The sequence below is a fragment of the Bacillus rossius genome, chromosome 2 (assembly GCF_032445375.1).
Source record: "Bacillus rossius redtenbacheri isolate Brsri chromosome 2, Brsri_v3, whole genome shotgun sequence".
NCBI classification, from domain to species: Eukaryota; Metazoa; Arthropoda; class Insecta; order Phasmatodea; family Bacillidae; genus Bacillus; species Bacillus rossius.
Genome location: NC_086331.1, coordinates 62216768 through 62235090, shown reverse-complemented (window position 1 = coordinate 62235090; position 18323 = coordinate 62216768). Strand labels below are relative to the sequence as shown.

Sequence of the window (18323 nt, the reverse complement as noted above, 5' to 3'; positions counted from 1 at the left end):
GCTTAGTATACGTTTAAAAAATTACAAAAAAAATTGATTGAGGCATTGCAACGCATGCCGGGCATTATCTAGTTTATATTATATATATATTTGTATATTATATATTTATATATAATATATAATTATATATATTTATATTCTATATATATTTATATTCCATATATATTATATATATTCTTTATATATATGTGTTATATATATAAATTTATCTATATATTTATTTTGTCTCAATTTATACTCCTCATTAGTTTTTTTTATTCTCCTGAACAATTTCATCAATGGCCCTTACCTCCTATTCATTGTCATATTTATGGCTAGAAGGTTTTTTGCTTCTCCTGAAAAATTTCATTAATGGCACTTACCTCCCTTTCAAAGTCAGTGCCGCAATTGTTAAATAAATCCTGAGTAATCAAATATTTATAATGATTCTACAAATATTTATTTGTGATAAAACATTTACAAACAAACTTAATTTTATTAAATTTGTTTACAATTTTAAAACATGCCAACAAACAATCAAATGTTTTATCAATACAGAAGAGTCCTGCCAATCCAAACAGGTCTCGCCGATGCCTTAATGGAACAACACGTATTAAAATTCATCTCTATAAGTATTAAATTATCAAAAAATAGTCTAGGCCTGTTATATCCCCCAATTTTCCAGTTCCCATTTCTGTTCCTTTAAAATACTGACCCAAAACCCACTTTTCAAATCTTTGGTTTCGGTGCCGGGTATTTTCGTTATGTTTTTATACTTCATGATCTGTAATGTTAACAAAACATTTATCCTGCGGAAATGGGAAAAGTAAACAAACACATTCTTTCACTGTCACCAACGCAATGTAATAACGTACGAAAAATGTTATGTTATGTCATGGAGTATAGTTTATCTGTCACAATGAATTTGGGGAGCGATAAGAAACGAAAGACATATCTTAGTTCCTACAATTTATAGGCTATAGGCCATAAATATATTTGAATATAATTTTTAAAGTTTACATAGAGACTGGCTGTTACAAACATTTTTCTGTGTGATCTCAGCTTTCACAAAGATGAAATTTCAAAAAATAATTTAAAAAATTGTTATGGTACACCCAGAGATAAAAATTTCAGTTCCTCTCATATATTGGTAGTGCTGTTTTTTCTGGTTGAATGTCATGAATTCTGGCCATTCGTACTGTAGTATTGCAAGTCCCTGCCCTCCCTAGCTTTGATGAGTATATTATAAGAAGAATAAATATTATGTTTTTGTCATTCAAGTGGTCAGCTAATTATATGTTCCAAGGTCATAGTGACTTAGTTTTCCATACTTCCATTCAGTCACTGATAAACCTAGCATGATTTGACGAGGCACAGCTTTTATTTGTTAAGGCCACATATGGAAGTAGAAAAGGTAGTGTTCTTGGTGGAAGTGTAATAAACACAGTCTTACAAGATTGACACTCTTTTATATGCAATATGTTAATTGCCTAAAACCTGGGGTATTTTTGCTGGGCAAGGACCCTGCTGCACATATGCCACTTGTCACACCCTGAGATCCCTATCCCCTGTTGTGTGCACTGTCATTTAGCACACAGCCCCACATCTTCCCATCCCAAACTAAAAGGCACTATACAAACAACTTACAGTTTTATCATCACTCACCTAAATAATTTATCTAACAGCGTTCGCTTTAAAATGAGCGAATGCATATCATGTGTGGCAAATCAACTAAGCCACTTCAAGCCCGTGAAAGGACATGCATAAGATAAAAATGACAACATTATAAGCTGATGCCATTGAAAGCATGTGAACTCACACACACTATACACCATCCAGGGGAATGTCAATAGTGACACCACATTCCAGCCAGCTGCACCCACCCTACCCACTTTTGAGCTTACTGAATGAGGAGTCAACAACTTCCTTCCTTTGCCAAGCACTCCCCCACGTCTCCTGGATGTCTCAGCTACACAATGAAACAAAACACAGAGGTAAAGCTAAATATGGAGACCATCTGCGACACATCCGATAAACTTCATGTAATGAAAAACATGTCTGTAGAGACCTTTCAGCTCTAAAGCGCATGCTTTCGCAGTACTAGGAGATGCCCCCTGTGTCAATACAGGTGTAAAGGCAAGTACCATATCATTAAGCACAGTACATGCACAGAATTGCATGAATTTCTCTCATTTCAAATGTAGTGTATGAGAACTTAATCCACAAACCATAACAAGTTTAGTTTTCACATGCCAAAAGAGATAAGCTTGTTAGTTTTTTTCACTCGATACCTAATTTTGATCATAAAGGTAGAAATGTAGTTCGTAAAGCATCTAACTAGCCTTTTATTGCTGTAAAAAGATGCTGTTCACGTGTTACTCATTTTGAATGATGCTGTTACGTACGTAAGTACACAGATTTTTGTTTTAATTTATAGATGATAATTTATTTTATCATAACAACCAGTCAAATTAGCCCAAAGCCAAATAATTTTGTACAATAACATGTTACTGCCTATTTTATCATGAGGGGGATGATATCACACTAAAAATATAAAAAGATAACAAATCTCATTTCACTATTTTCAGAAATTGATTGTATTATCTCAAGCAAATTCTGATCAATTTTCCAGTAGTTAAAATCTCAAGTTTTTCAACGGCCTACTACTGCCTGAATAATCAATTTGGTTATGTCATGAAATATTTCTCCATCTAATTTTGGGTTAGGAATCACTTCATAGACCTTTAACTTCAGTTCAGAAAAATCACTAACTTATGAATAACTTTAACTAGCGAAAAACTAAGTTGTGTCAGTTCTGAATAGGTGCACAGATGCTTGGAAACCTAGTCTAACAGCATGCATTTTTACTTGTGATGTGGCTGCGTACAGCTGTTTGCTTGTTGTTAGCCTGTCTTGCCAAGTGCACATTGTAATGTATATGCTGTTGCTCATAATAAATCAAGATAGAGGAGTCTGCAAATTTTTGGGTCGAGTTGAGCTAAGTTCAGAAATAATACCTTCGAGTTGAATTGAGTCCACACTTGATCATTTTTTAGTAGAGTCGAGTCGAGTCGAGTTCTTAAAAATCAAACCAAGCGTGAGTGATTTGAGAAATTTTAGAGAATAATTTTATGTTCCTGGTGTGTATGTTAATTTGCCATTAGCATTAATTAAACTTCATATATCTCTTAAATGAGTGCGTCATTTATGTCAAGTAAATAAATAAAATATAACTATAATTTCTTTTAAAATTGAGTATTTTAATCCCAATGGATTATGAAAAACTTAGTGGATGTAAAGGCCTTTTTTAAAGACAAGGAAGATTTTATGTTTAAGTGAATTATATAAATTTTTTTTGATAATAGCATAAACAATGTTTTACTCGTTTAAAATGATTTTCACTCTACTATTTCCCTAGATGGTAATTCTGAAGGCAAGCATCATTTCTAGAAAAAAATCCAAAATTCTTTTTTGAAACTTCCCAACATGTTTTATAAGAGAACATTGTGATACATGAAGTTGTTCACCTTTTTAAAGAGTGATTAGGTCAGGTTAGCTACATTACAAATGGTGAGAATGGTTAGCTGGGTTAGCTACAAAAAATTATTTTAAATTTTTTTAATGGTTTGTTAGGCTGAAAATACTGAAAAATTGTTTGAACGGTTAGCTGTATAAAAGTTTCATAAGCTACCTTATAAATTTATATGTCACGGTATTCTAAATGTAGCTATCTCAACCTAACCCATTGTTCTCACAATTTCCCACTATTTTTTATGTACCTAATCTAACTCCTCATAAAAATGAACTACTGACAACATGATTTAAGTATTACAGCACTCTCTTAGAGAAGGACTCAAAAACATGTCATGAAGTAAAAAATTAATAATTTTGAATTTATAATTGCTTTTCTTCAGGATTATCTCCCTAAACTTCATAGCCTTCCTGACTATAAAGTCTATTTTAAGAAACCAGTCAATTTAAGGCTAAGATCCATAGTTTTGCAGCCACCAGGGAAATTATTTCTCCTGTGAATATCATTGTAGGTAAACAAATGTAAAGCCATAGTTTTGTAAAGAAAGCTTTGAATTTTTAAAATATGATGGAAAAAAGTTTCCCAGAAAATTATTTTTTATTAATTTTTAATTAAGAAAATTGTAAAACAATATTGGGTATTTATAAAATCTGTACAAGGCTTTTGCTTTGCACACAATGTAAATTAAGTATCCTGAACAATTCTATGTCGCTTAAACGATTGCATATCGTACAAAATTTAAATTATTTGATTCTAAAACAAGTTATTTAACAGATGCGTGTAGCTCATGAAATGGACGAATGATGTGTGAGTTCAGCATTACGCCGCTAGACATCAGGCACGATGAGTTTAGAGTTTGCCCGCTAGATGTCCCAACTATCGCAGAGGATTTCTGTAGGGAATAACATTTCTTTGGAACGATCGGCTACAAAACTGGTGTCGGTGACAGTAAGCCGTTGTATTTTAAAGATAGAAGCTAATCGACGAAAACTCTTCCATTTCCTTCGATCTATATTGAACACTGAAACATTTATTTCCTAATATTTCACAGATTTGATTTAACGGTACTCTGTAGAACTTTAATTGTTAACATTTTATTCTCTATCATGGCAAAATTTATTGTATTTATATTAATAGTCCTATTGCGTGAATCAAACGTGAACAATTATATAATATACATTCAAAATATATTATACGCAAGAAAACTAGGTAAATTATGTGGTTAGGAATCTGAAAGATGTACTAGCAAAACTGACCCATACCAATGTAGCAGTTGTACGCTTACCAGCATGCATTCTTTGCTAACACATTTTAATTATTTGGTTTCAAAACCGCATAAATTTCGTTTCTTTATTTTACTTTTGACAGCAACACGCGTCCTCTTTCGCCCCATGGTCCGCTATGTGAGTATCAGGTCACGCAATATTTTGAATGTTATTGAAATTTTGGCAATTTAAAATTTGTGATTTAAGCGTGGTAAAGTAATTTTTAATTTTTATAATTTAATTTTTTTAGAGTTGGTTGGTTTTCTAATGGTATATATGTTCCTTTATTTCCTATAATAAACTCAACTTTTACTACTGAAATCTTTCCATAATATCTCCAAACTGCAAGAACTATTTCTCTGCATAAGAAAGGTAATAAATCCAATATTAAAATTATTGTCTGATAGAAGTTACGTCTACTTTCGCAGAAATATTTGAACAATGTGTTAAAATTATATGTATGAAAATTATAAAATACTATCAATTTACAACAGCTAGAAGCACTGAAACAGCTTATGCTGATTTTTTTTATAAAATATATCGATACAAGGCAATTGATGAATCAATAGGAATTTTTTGTAAAGCATCTAACACATTTGACACAATAGATCAAAATATAAAGTTGAATAAAAAATATAATTTTAACTGAGAATAGTTTAAAAACACACAAATTATTACAGTTTTATCTTAATGACATGAAGCATTTAGTACCCATTCTGCTCAACCTGAATGATTGGGTCCGAATTGTCAATTCTCATATCCAAAAAACAAATATCCGGGTTGCCCAAGGAAGCATTGTCCTGTAAAATTAATGAATATGTGAATGATGCGGAAGAATCAGTAAAAATAAGTATCCCATTAGCTTTGCGGATGACTCCAACATAATTCTTTAGAAAACCCAAATACTCTCAAATGTACGAAAGTTTGTTTCAGAGAAACGTTTTAGATACTATTTACAAGATTTAAAAAAAAATTGTATCAGATTTGGTAGTGAATTTAGTAAGGTAGTTAAGAAATGTTTTGTTCTTTAGCCACTGTTTTTTTTTTTCAATCCCTTACGGTATTGGTTGGTCGTAGAAAGTATTATTTCAGACGAAAGTTGTAGATACTATTTATTAAGTTTGCAGAAAATAAGAATGTATTTTATATTTTATATGGCAAGAATAATATAATTTTTGTTTGTATTTCAATTCCAATCATTTGAACTCCTTGCAACAATGTTTAGACCTATCAAATATCGCTTTATGAACATTTTTAAGATAACATCTAAAGTTTACAAACAATTTGAACTGATTTGATGGCGTGCCTGTTAATGAAGTTAAGAAATTTTTTTGTCGTTTAACCTCTTTTTATTAATCCTTGCAGTTATTTTGACAAAAGTTTTTGGTATGAATTTAACGATGTATACGTATGCGGGGGTTATAGCAATTATCCTATTAAAAAAAAAATAAACCTTCCCCATTTCTGCCCCATTGGTCGGATATTTGCCATTAACAAACTCGTCTGAGATATCTCAATGCTTTTTTTTTGCATTAGTTTGGAAATGTTGTGTGCAAAATTATGTAGTTATCGTGATCATAAAAATTTATGTGTGTGTGTATATAAATATACATATATTATATATACATATATTATATATACATATATTATATTAAGTATATATCAGGGTTCTTAGAGGAACTTACAATTAACTTTCAAGGACTTTTCAAGAACTGTACACTAATTTTTCAAGGACCACTATAAACAATAAATTACATTTGCTACATAAAATTTTTACTTGAATAAGTCAATTAAGGATGTTTTGGCAACATTTCTATTTCTGCTTTTGTATGTTTAGTATGTTAAATATGTTATCCCACTGAATTTAATCCCTACCTAAAAACCTACCTAACATTCACACAATACCTTAGTGATTTTTATATTGGTCTAACTTCTCACATAACTGTCTATTTACTTCAGCAAAGGATGCCGATTTTTTTTAGCTGTTCTTCGAAGGCTATTGGACTTCTACACCATGGTTAAACTACCAGTTTCTTCCGCCTGTTCAGAGAACCTATCAGCCGATTTGGTTAGTTCATATATATCTGCTTCAATTCTTTGTTTCTTGGTCTGGAGCGCATCTATTTCATCTGTGATACTTTTACGTTTTAAATTCTGCTGTTCTGTTTCTTTTTTGCGCCTTTTCTCTTCCAAATAGCTTTGCCATTTTTGGCGTGCGTTTACTGCTGAAGCAATCAGATTGTTTGTAATGTTTACATTTGATACACCAATAACAGATGTAACATGCTGACAAACAATTCTCTACAAAATTACTGTACAGTCGTGCATGTTTTCTACTTCAATTTGTCTGTTAACTGAGAAACCTCTTTCAACAGAGGCTTGTCCATGTGACAAAATCAGCAGCATTTTCATCACACACCATAATCCTGCGTAGTTGGAACTGGAGTTTGCACTACCAAATAACAATGAATCCAAAATGTCAGCTTCAGGTCTGAAGTTTCGAAACTGTGACGATGAACCAAACTCCAGAATAAAACCTTTGTAAGATGAAAGTAATGCATGGCAGTCTGTTTCTTCAACTCGCCCTGCATCCACCAAAATTTTCTGTCCGTCGCTGTTTGTAGCCATTTACTGAATTTAGAGTTACGTAACCACAAATTGTTAAAAGTACAGTTCCCAGGCATTGTGATAAATGTTAAAAGTATCTCTCAAGTTGCATACATCAACACACCAAAAGCACTATCAAACATGCTGAAAGAAAAAAATAATAGAAAGTGTGAAAGAACTGTAGTTTTTACACATGTAGAGATAAAAACATCACATAATAAATACCAAAGTCTTTGCATATGTGAACGTGTACACAATGGCGACAGCAGCAAAAATTAAATCACAATGCAACTATCAAAGCCGGCAAAATCAATCGCTTCGCAACTCGCAGAAAGTATAAACTAAAAACGAAGTCGGAACTAATATTAAAACATTTCTAGAAATAACACTTTTCCCATTACAATTACTCAGACAATGCCATACGATTACAGAAGCATGTAACCCGCAAGTGAGCTAATAGTACAAAGAAAAACCACCATCTTGCATCTATCTTCTTTTGTTTGTACCACATTTATCACGCTATACCATATTTATTCTGCATCTTCCAAAAATCTGTACCACATCTACCACGTGATACCATATTTACTCCTGTGTACCGAGCTATGTCCAATAACACACAGTGACGCAAAGCACACGCATGATACATTATTTTAGACCATCCATAAACGATGTCGTGCGCCAATGGAACACAGAGAAATTCCCAAATCCAAATTTGTTTACGAATATTCACTCGGTTAGTATCCATTTACGCCAGTAAATTATATTCTAGAAATAACATAAACAAATTATGGTTTCGTATTCCTAAGCTAGGATTTTAATGGTAAGAAACTAGCTGGAATATTATGTTACCCGAAAATTCCAGGACTTTCCAAGGACTGGATTAAACTCAAGGACTTTTCAAGGCCTTTTAAGGACATGGTTAAAGTTCCAGGACATTCCAGGACTGTATGAACTCTGATATATATATATATATATATATATATATATATATATATATATATATATATATATATATATATATATATATATATATATAAAATGTTTTGAGATGACAATGATTTTGGGGACACTGAAAAATGTAACGATAAACTTGTAAAATTCATGCCAAAACAATTGCATACAAACAGCATTTTTTATAATCACTCTATTAGTTGCAGCATTAAACAAAAAAATGAACAGTAAGAATTTAAATGAATAAACCACCTCAGTCACTACATAGAACTATTTAAATAGTTAGGATTCATTCTGTTCCTTTTATTTTTATCTTTGTATACATTTTATATATCAAAACAACATGAAAAAAAATACTTCATTATCGAACCAGAAACAACCAAAAAATACACATGTAGAGAACCACAAAAAATACTGCCTTGGCAAGTGTTTCTGCAGTGAATTTAAACTTTATAATAGCCTTTCGTGTTTCATCAAATCAATTTTAAATTCTGTTAAATTAAAATTAATTCTTCTATATAAATTGAAGATTGTAAGGCCGTGTCCATATTCGCCTGAAGTATATAATACTATACGTACTTGTCCCGGGAAGTAACATCACAGGGGCTGCATAACTGGAGTGAAGTATATTCAATTACGCAAGTAAAGAAATCTGTGTACTTCTCACATAAATCCAGTTGAAAACACATCACCATTTTGAAAAACGATTTGTAGGTTATATTTGATTTTAAACATTTAATAACTTAAAAACATAAACCATTTTTACTATAAATTTAATGAAAACAATTATACACATTTACAAAGAAGTTTAAACAAATATATTGTTACGATCGCGCTTGGCTGCAGTGCTTGGCGTCGCCGCGCTCGTTCGGCCTGTCTGCGCCCTCTTCCACCCGCATCCTCTCCCTGGTATCTCGTGTCATACTATCTCGCGACATCCTGACCTTCGCAGCGCGCACCTGCCTCAGATAGAGTTACTTAAAGAGGCCGCACTGCAGCATAAAAAGACTCAGACATATTTATCGGCGCGTTTTGTGTGAACCTGATGCTTGTTGCGTTTATCTGCGTTCTTTGAGGAGCCACCACGTCCTTCGACAGGACTCATGACGCGTTTCTGGGCATTTCGACGGCGAAGGTTGCGCGATATCTCTGAGACATGCCCGATTGTTCTGGACGGAAACCTAAGGGCTATAAGGATGTGGGGCCGACCTTCGAGTCAGTCTGAGTGAGTTCGGAGTGTTCAGTCGGGAGTTCTCCCGCGGCGGTGTTTCCGGGCGATAGTGCCGCGGGTGCGGCAGAGTGGCAAAGTCCTTGGGCGAAGGTTCCAGGGCAGGGAGTGAGTGAGTTCAGAGTGGAGTCGGGAGTTTTCCCGTGGCGGAGCTTCCGGGCGATAGAATCGTGGGCGCGGCGGAGTCCCGAGCGAAGTTGCGAGCGAGGCTTCGAGTGGATCCTCGGCGAAGGGGAAGTGCATCGGCGGCGGCGGAGTGTGGCGACGGAGTCCCGCGGCGGAGACCCACGAGGGGTGCTGCGGCGAGAGTTGCGCCAGAGGTGCGGCCCAGCGAGGTGTGTGGAACGAGTGACTGGGAAATAGACCTTTCTTTAAGTGTAATTAATTATTTGCCATTTTAGAAGATTTTTGTAAGTGACATAAGTAGTGGCAATAAATAAAACTGTGTAGTGTAATAAAATCTTTAATTGGTCTATTCTTTACGAAACCACGGTAAATCCTAACAATATGCACATACACAGCCTACCGTTCGTAATTACAAAACGTAGGTAAAATAAAAAATTAAACTGCAGTAAATTCGCCGGACAGCAATTAAATGTTATAAATGACTATTTTCTGCTAAAAGTTTTTTCTCAATAAAAATTATGTGCAAAAATAAAATGTAAACATTCTTTTTGGCTGGATAATACCATCTGAAGAGAACAAACATTGAACCTGTCCAGATTTGTCAAGGGAAAGTGAAGTACGCAAGGTTGCAAGCAAATAACTACATACTTGAATTCGGATCGGCCTAAATAAACATGTTAGTAGTAGTATTATAGTTTGGTTCCTCCGAGCCCAGACTTCAGGCTGAGGATTGAGGATGGGGTCAATGACCTATTGCTCTGATGTCACGGCGGCAATATTTGGTGCCAAAATTCCTCAAAAATGACTAAAAATTTCTAAACAGAAAATCCTATTTCGAGGGAAAAATTCACATTTTGAGGGAAAATTTTCCGTTTTAGTGCTCAAAACTGTCAACGGCTTTAAAATTCCTAAAAGCGGCTTAAATTCCTTAGCATCAAGCCGTTTTAAGCCACCGAGGTCATGCCCTTGACAACTAGGATGACATCACCCCCATTTTGAATTATATAGTAACTGTTGCAATTATCGTAAGTATAAAAATTAAACTAACATGGTGGTAGCGCACTCTAGCAAACGTAAACAAGATGACGACTGTGATATCATAATCCAAGATGGTAGGCGTAACCTCATGCTAGCTAGCGATATTAATGTGTGTGTGTGTGTGTGTATATATATATATATATACACACACACACACACGTTGGCATTAGTGGCGGGAAGTCATTCTGCCGGCGGCTTCCCTGGAGAAAGGAACGGTCGCCATTTTTTTTGCACTCACCGGGTTCGAACCGAGGACTCCGAGCTTCATTATTTTTAAATAATAATTTATTAAAATTTGATTAATATTTTTTTATAAATTTTAAATATTTTCTTATTAAAATCTGAAAATAAATACAGATTTTTTAAGATGGTGGTAGTGATTTCATAATCCAAGATGGCAAAGTGTTATTATGAAAATGTTTATAATTTTTTAATACATTTTTTAAAAAATTATGAATTGTTTGGACAATAATGAAGGTTTTTTAAAATGGCGGCCATAACAAAAATTGCAACAATCTATAATTCAAGATGGTGGGTGTAATGAAAAGAGCAATGATGACGTTATACACATCCAATATGGTGGGCATAACGAAATATGCAACATTTCTAGAATCTATGATGGTGGCCATAATGATATGTGCAACGGTGTTTTTAAATATTTTTATTTAAATTTTGTTAATTAAATTATTTTATATATTTTAATGTTTTTCCAGATTTTCTAGCATAAAAAATACGGATTTTCAAGATGGTAGGCATACTGATAATTGCAACAGTTATGACATAATTTACAATGGGGGTGATGTCATCCTAATTGTCAAGGTCATGACCTCGGCGGCTTAGAGCGGCTTGACGCTAAGGAATTTAAGCCGCTTTTAGGAATTTTCAAGCCATTGACATTTTTGAGGGCTAAAACAGGAAATTTTCCCTCAAATGGGAATTTTTCCCTGGAAATATGAATATTTTTAAAGGCATTTTGAGTCATTTTGAGTCATTTTTGAGGAATTTTGAAACAAATAATAGCCACCGTGACGTCAGAGCAATCGGTCATTGACCCCATCTTCAATTCTTAGCCTGAAACCTGGGCTCGGAGGAACCAAACTATAGTACTCATGTTGTAATGCTATTAAAGCCTACTTCAATTTCATAGTCATTTTAATAAAATTATGCTAACCTCCAAAACCGCTTTTCAAATTAATATTGTATTGGTGTTGGTATGCTATGTAAACAGGGTAGATTTAAGTGTAAATCAATTAATATTTGTTATTTTCTGTGCCTCATAAGTTTATGCCCATATGTATTCTTGATTAAAAAGTGAAAATGTATAATTGACAGGGCCCATAGCATAATAATGTGTACCAGTTGCCGAAAATGTAATGTAATGATACTTGTATATTTAAGAAAATATAAATTTTTTATTAATTTGCAATGAATGTGTAATTATTTTTCTACAAAATTTGTCTAATACATTGCTATTTAATAAATAATTTGTCCTAAAAATGTTTTATTTCCATTTGTCCGAAGACATTTAATTATATACTAAGGTTACTAATTTTTACTGTTTCTCAATTTTTCTTTATTATGCAATTTTAAAATGTAAATTTGGCATGCAGCAATTACAATTTCTAAAACATGAGTATAAATTACTATAAAACTACATCCATGACTTATATTTATTGTAATAGTATTCCTCGCTCCTAATCACTTAGGCTGGTATTTATAGTCGCATCTTGAGCAATGTCTTGAGACCGTCTTGACGAAGACGGTCTTGTATCTCAAGGCAGCGATTTCAATCTCCATGTTTCATAGTCCGCGAACAAGACGAGCTTCATGAAGACTGCATGCCCAAGCTAGAGCTTGTTTGCCGTACTTATGGCTTGACGAAGCACTTACTTGAGACAGCCGAAAAGACACGAGCATACACGAACTTTGCCGATTGAACTGTTTTCGTTAAATATTCTGGTACTATTCACACCAAGCACTGAAACCCCAGAATTTGAGGCTATTTATAGTAACAAGATTTAGTGAGTATATATCACTACATTCGAAGTGCGTTTGTACGTTGATGTGAGGAATTCGTTTATTGTTTTAATACTCTTGAATCACACATGGAAAATTGATGTTTTGCGACCACAAATATGCATACCTTCTAGTACATCTCAGCTTGTGTCACTTGAGATGAATGAAATAAGAACTTTATACTTTTGTCTTTCCTGTGCAAGTTTAACATTAAGAAATTATGTATCTAACGATTTAATAATACCCTTTTAAAAAATAATAAAATTAAGTTAGCATCTTCAGAACTGTTAATACTGAATTACTACTTGTTTAAAAGCTACCTGTCTTTACAGAATTATAAAAAAATATTTCAGGTAGTGAAAAACTTTTTTTGTTGAGAAAATGTCACTCTGCTTCAGCTTCAGGATAAGGTACAGTAAATGTTAGTTTAATAAAAATATCAGATTTAACTACACAGTAAAATAAAATTTTTAATTTAAGTAAGAAAAATGTATGTTTAGAATTATAACAATAAGTTTGAACGAATCTGATAAGGGTACATAGTAAGGAACTTAAAATTTTGTAAACCCCTTTATAAAGTGTTTGTTCATCAATAATATAAGACATTAATTTCCTCATATAATAGGTTAATTTTTCTTGTTCAAGTTACTTGTGATTCTATAATTTAATCGTATTATAAGTAAAATATATAGACTACAGTATGTCTCAAAGCCTACTGTGTATGAAATAACCAAATCATTAAATTGAGCTATCTATTTAAATATATTATAACAATTAGATTTTAAAAAATTAATCTAATAAAATTTCTCTTAAAGCTATATTTGCATTTTTCATTTACTGTAACTATATAAAAAAATATATTGTCAGTACCAGGATTTGAACCACATTCGCATTGTGTTCTCAATCTACGGACTTGAAACCCATCTCCCTAACCATTACACTACGAAACCTCTAACGAGCTTTTGTGGAAAATTATGTTATATCAAAATTGTAATGCCACTTTTTCTTAAATGATTTTTAATGTATTTAGGGTGTCACGAATGTAGAATTAAATTTTCCGATTGTGATATGTACCATCAACCATCATTAAATGCATCGTTTTCCACATCCATTGTACTCGTTCTGTGATTGATACGTAAATAAATGTGTCTGTTTAGCACTTGAAAATGTAACCACTGGTCACAAACAAACACTAAACTCATTTAAAATACATATAAAATTGCTTCAGCACTTCATACAGGATTTATTTAAGTTTAAAAATACGAGGTTCACGAGAATCCGCCATTTTCTACATTGCGATCAGAACAAGCAATTGCTTGAGACATGCCTGCAGTGGTCTTGGCAAAGACGATCTTATTCGTGTTCTTAAGCACGGTCTCAGCGACTATGAAACATGCTTCTACGATGGTGTTCTCAAGCAACGACTATGAGACAGGAGAATGCCCTCTCATAAATAAGAAATATGTGACTATCATAAGATGGTCTTCATCAAGATTGTCTTGTTTGCGATCACTTGAGATCATCTCAAGAAACCTCTATGGCACACAAATGTTAAATAAGAATGCATATAAGAATTTCTTGACGAAGGAATTGCTCAAGACGTGAATATAAATACCACCCTTAGACTCTGGTTGATTTCCGTGTATTACATTAGTGGTCATAATTTATGCACGCCTTTTTCCTACTTAAATGATCCAGGTCCAGATCTGAAGCAGTGTTTTGCATGTAATGACGTGTCGATTGTTTTTTAGCAGTTTGGGAAGGGGGGAATTATTACTTTTCACGTATCACTTTATCTAACTACCTCTGAAATATTCTTTTGTTACCTATGACAATTAGCCTACTCCCTACATGTTTTGATTCCGACACTCTTACTGGGTAGCGAAGGTGGTTCATGGTAAAGGTCTGTGACCCTTTCAGATTTAAATTTGAATTATAGAAATATGAATTATTAATTAAAACATATAGTATTTCGTGCCTGTCTGAACTGCAGTACAAACATACCTACAAGGAGAATACCGGTGATGGTTGACGTCACCCGTAGGGATAGCATGAAGGCGCTCTCCATTTCGTCAGACACGACAGCCAATATTTACGTTGCAATAATAAATTACTACACGATAGCATATTTTGTAAATTTTAATTACGTATTTTTAAAAGAACAAATTTTGACTAATGCCAGGGACATTGAGCTACTAATAACATAGATTTCAAAGATCATACATGATAAATAAAAATGAAGGGGTTATCGAAAGCAACAAGCTGCAGATCGACTAAAAAAGCAAACAAAAAATGCTTCAGCTCTATCCTCATGTATACATATTTACATGCATAACACATTCAAACAACTAAAATTAGTGCAATAAGCTGCAATATTTTGTGGACATATATTCAGCTACAAATATAAATTGATTGTAGGAAAGTCATGTAATTAGATGTTCAATCATACAGCTGTGACAAAATGTGTAAAGCAAGAAAACACGTAGAAGCGCAAAACCTTTATCGTACAGTATATAACAAAACATATTTTTTTTTTTACGGGAAGTAAAACTGCATTACTGGCCACCATCACCGATTGTAGTGGTCGGCTGTGTACGAGAGTTCTTGTGTCATCTCAAGGATTAGCTTATTTAGTATATAAGCATGTCAAATTAGTCAAATATGTTATAATAAATAACTAAGAACTTGATCTTACGTAACTTGCAGAAGAGACAAAATCTGAGTGTTTCGCCACCAACCCACCGCGGTAAAATGTACAATATGTTTATCGTATATATGAAGTGTTCTTTATATTTGATTGTATATGTATGCACAAAATGAATATTGATTATAATTCTGCTGGTTTGTACATGGTCACTTACGGGTTTAGAACTGAAATATACCGAAAATAGTAATATATATACACACACATACACTTTGTTTTTTACAAAAATAATTACATATGTCCAATGAAGGAGGTTAGGCGTCCGCCAGTTTATAAGATAGTCAAAGATAAGAAAATACATATTGTAACCTTTTTATGTTTGTGGCGAACAGCGATACTGCTATAGTAGAAAAAAATGTAAATTCAAGACAGTAATATGTTTTCTTTTAATAGTTTGTTTGCTGTGTTACAAATTTCAGAAGTATAGCAGGCCATTCCAAAATGGTGTCTTTTCCAGTATTTTAAAACACAAATAGCAGAAGAAAATTTCTACATTTTTCCGGCAGTGTAATTATGTCAAAGTAACAGCACTTAAGGACAGCTGCACAAATAAAAATATGAGGATATGATGGGAAGTGTTTGCAAAATAATAGTACATGGTTTTATGTTCGTTGTACATGTTAAATATGAAACAAATTATAAAAAAAAGATGGTAGAGTCTCGTCCTGTCGAGTATAAAGAACTAGACTTTTGAGTTGAGTCAAGCTTTAGCTACTCGCTCAACTTGGCACGAGTTTTCAAGTCTCGGCCAATCCCTAAATATAAATTTACTAAAACAAAAAAAGGTTTGTTACCTGTCTTTAAAGTTAATTTGCTTAACTGTTGATAGGCATGTTACAAATAAATAAATAAAACAAACATTTTCTCATATAGAAGGAAACACTGTTCAATCATGTGCAGCATATTCGGCTGATTTGCAATCTTTTTTTTTCTGTCATACGTATGTTAATCACTACTTGTATCTGTACTTTCAAGATAAATTATAACTACTGTTACCATAATCCTTTGTAAATATCTTTCGTGCTGTAATTGGTAAAACTCCTAAATGTTTAAAATAAATCATTAAGGTGGACATATTCTTGATCAAGAGTCATCAGTTTGATATTAAAATGACAAAAAATAAAACTAAAATTTCTCAGGGATAAAACAAATAAATAATTATTTTGAAACTGCTCACGACTAATACACATGCAAAAGAGCAAAAAAAAAAAAATTATAATTTCCCACAGCGCTTTTGACGTCTAACATTGATTCTAAGCCAAATTACTTGATAGGCTTGAAATGATTACAATCCGAATATAATCCTTTAAATTGATCATGGTTATTAAAATAACTGCAGCTGCTTTAGAGTCACTAAGTATTATATCACACTCACCATAAAATCCAACATGGCTCAAAGATTCACTATTATAAATCTTGACACAAAAACTCATAACTGTAGAAAATTACTTTCCTGCCAAAAGGTGGAGACAATCTAGTACATACATTCACTAGAGACTCGTGGAAATCTTGCTCCACTACAGAAATGGGATAGTTCCACAAAATATCAACGAGTTATCAATATTTTGGCAAAGCCGATAACACGATACTTTTACAAGTATCCTTACTTAATATCTACATCCTTGTTCATGAAAATTACAGTATATAGCTGCCAAACAATTAAAATTTCTAGTTTAACTTTATTCAAAACTCGAACCGTCAAGGTTCATACCCAATCAGCGCGCTGAAATACGAACAAGATTAAAACCTTTAAAACCATAATCTAATGCACAACACAAAATGTACAGTTTGCATTTTCCAATTTTACATATTCCTTTAAAACTGAAAATTTTAGCTGTAAATATGACATAATATTACCTCAGGATATTAATTAACACTGAGCTAGAATTAAAGATGTAATACAAAAAGAATATAGGCTAGGATTATACCAGATCTTGGGGCTTAGCACTGTCTTTCAAGTCTATGGCAAAGGTAAAATAAAAGAAATGAATAATAAAATAATCTTTTAGCATATACTGTAAGATATGTTATCACATACCTAGGCCAAGATTTTGCTAATTTTAGATGGGCAAACATTTTAGCTCTCAGTATACAGCATTTTGTGAAAATGGAACGGAAGATGAAGGGAAATGTGACACAAAGATGGCGGACCAAAGTATAGCAACATAAACCCATATATAGTCACGTTTGTAGTATTGGTGTGCCAAATGAAACTCTTTGATAGTGAAACTACCCTGGAATATATTAGGTAGATTAAAATAGTCATGGTAAAAAGTAATCACAAGTTTTAAAATACATGGTAAAACTGACATAATACTGTTGAAAATACATAGTCTCCCTCTCAACCGTCGATAGTCCCGATGGTACCATAGTATTAACACATGGTTGATAACTTCAAGCGATGTGGTCTCAAATTTTGTGACTAGAAAAACTTTTTTTTTTACTTTTTTAATATACATAAGAGCTATATTAAATGTACTATTTGTAACTCCTATGATAATAAACTTAATTTTATTTATCTTCTAAAAAACACTGGAATTAAAATACCATCCTCCAACAAAGGCATATTAAAGCAAAGTTAAAACAAAAAAGGGGGGGTTGTCTGTAAAGTCAGTTTACGGACGATCATTTTACGTGATAACGTGAGTGGAAGAGAGAGATATGCACGCTCGGCTCAGGCAGAACATGACAATGAGTCATGCTTTTTCGTACGTGCAGCCGGCATTCATCGATTTATAAGACGTTATCACGTCAAAAAAATTATAAACAAGAAAGGCTACGAACACAACACGCTACTCCACAGACCGCCAATGCTCCTCCCTCGACGAGGAACGGAGCAGAACTGACGCGTCGACCGACGACAGCCCCACTCGAAAA

The 18323-nt window shown here is 33.2% G+C and overlaps 1 protein-coding gene across 3 annotated transcripts in view; it reads right to left on the bottom strand.

Moving 5' to 3' along the window:
- LOC134529322 (uncharacterized protein KIAA2013 homolog) overlaps positions 1–18323 on the bottom strand; it is a 138981-nt gene that overhangs the window by 48481 nt on the left and 72177 nt on the right. The gene's annotated exons all lie outside the window — the stretch shown is intronic.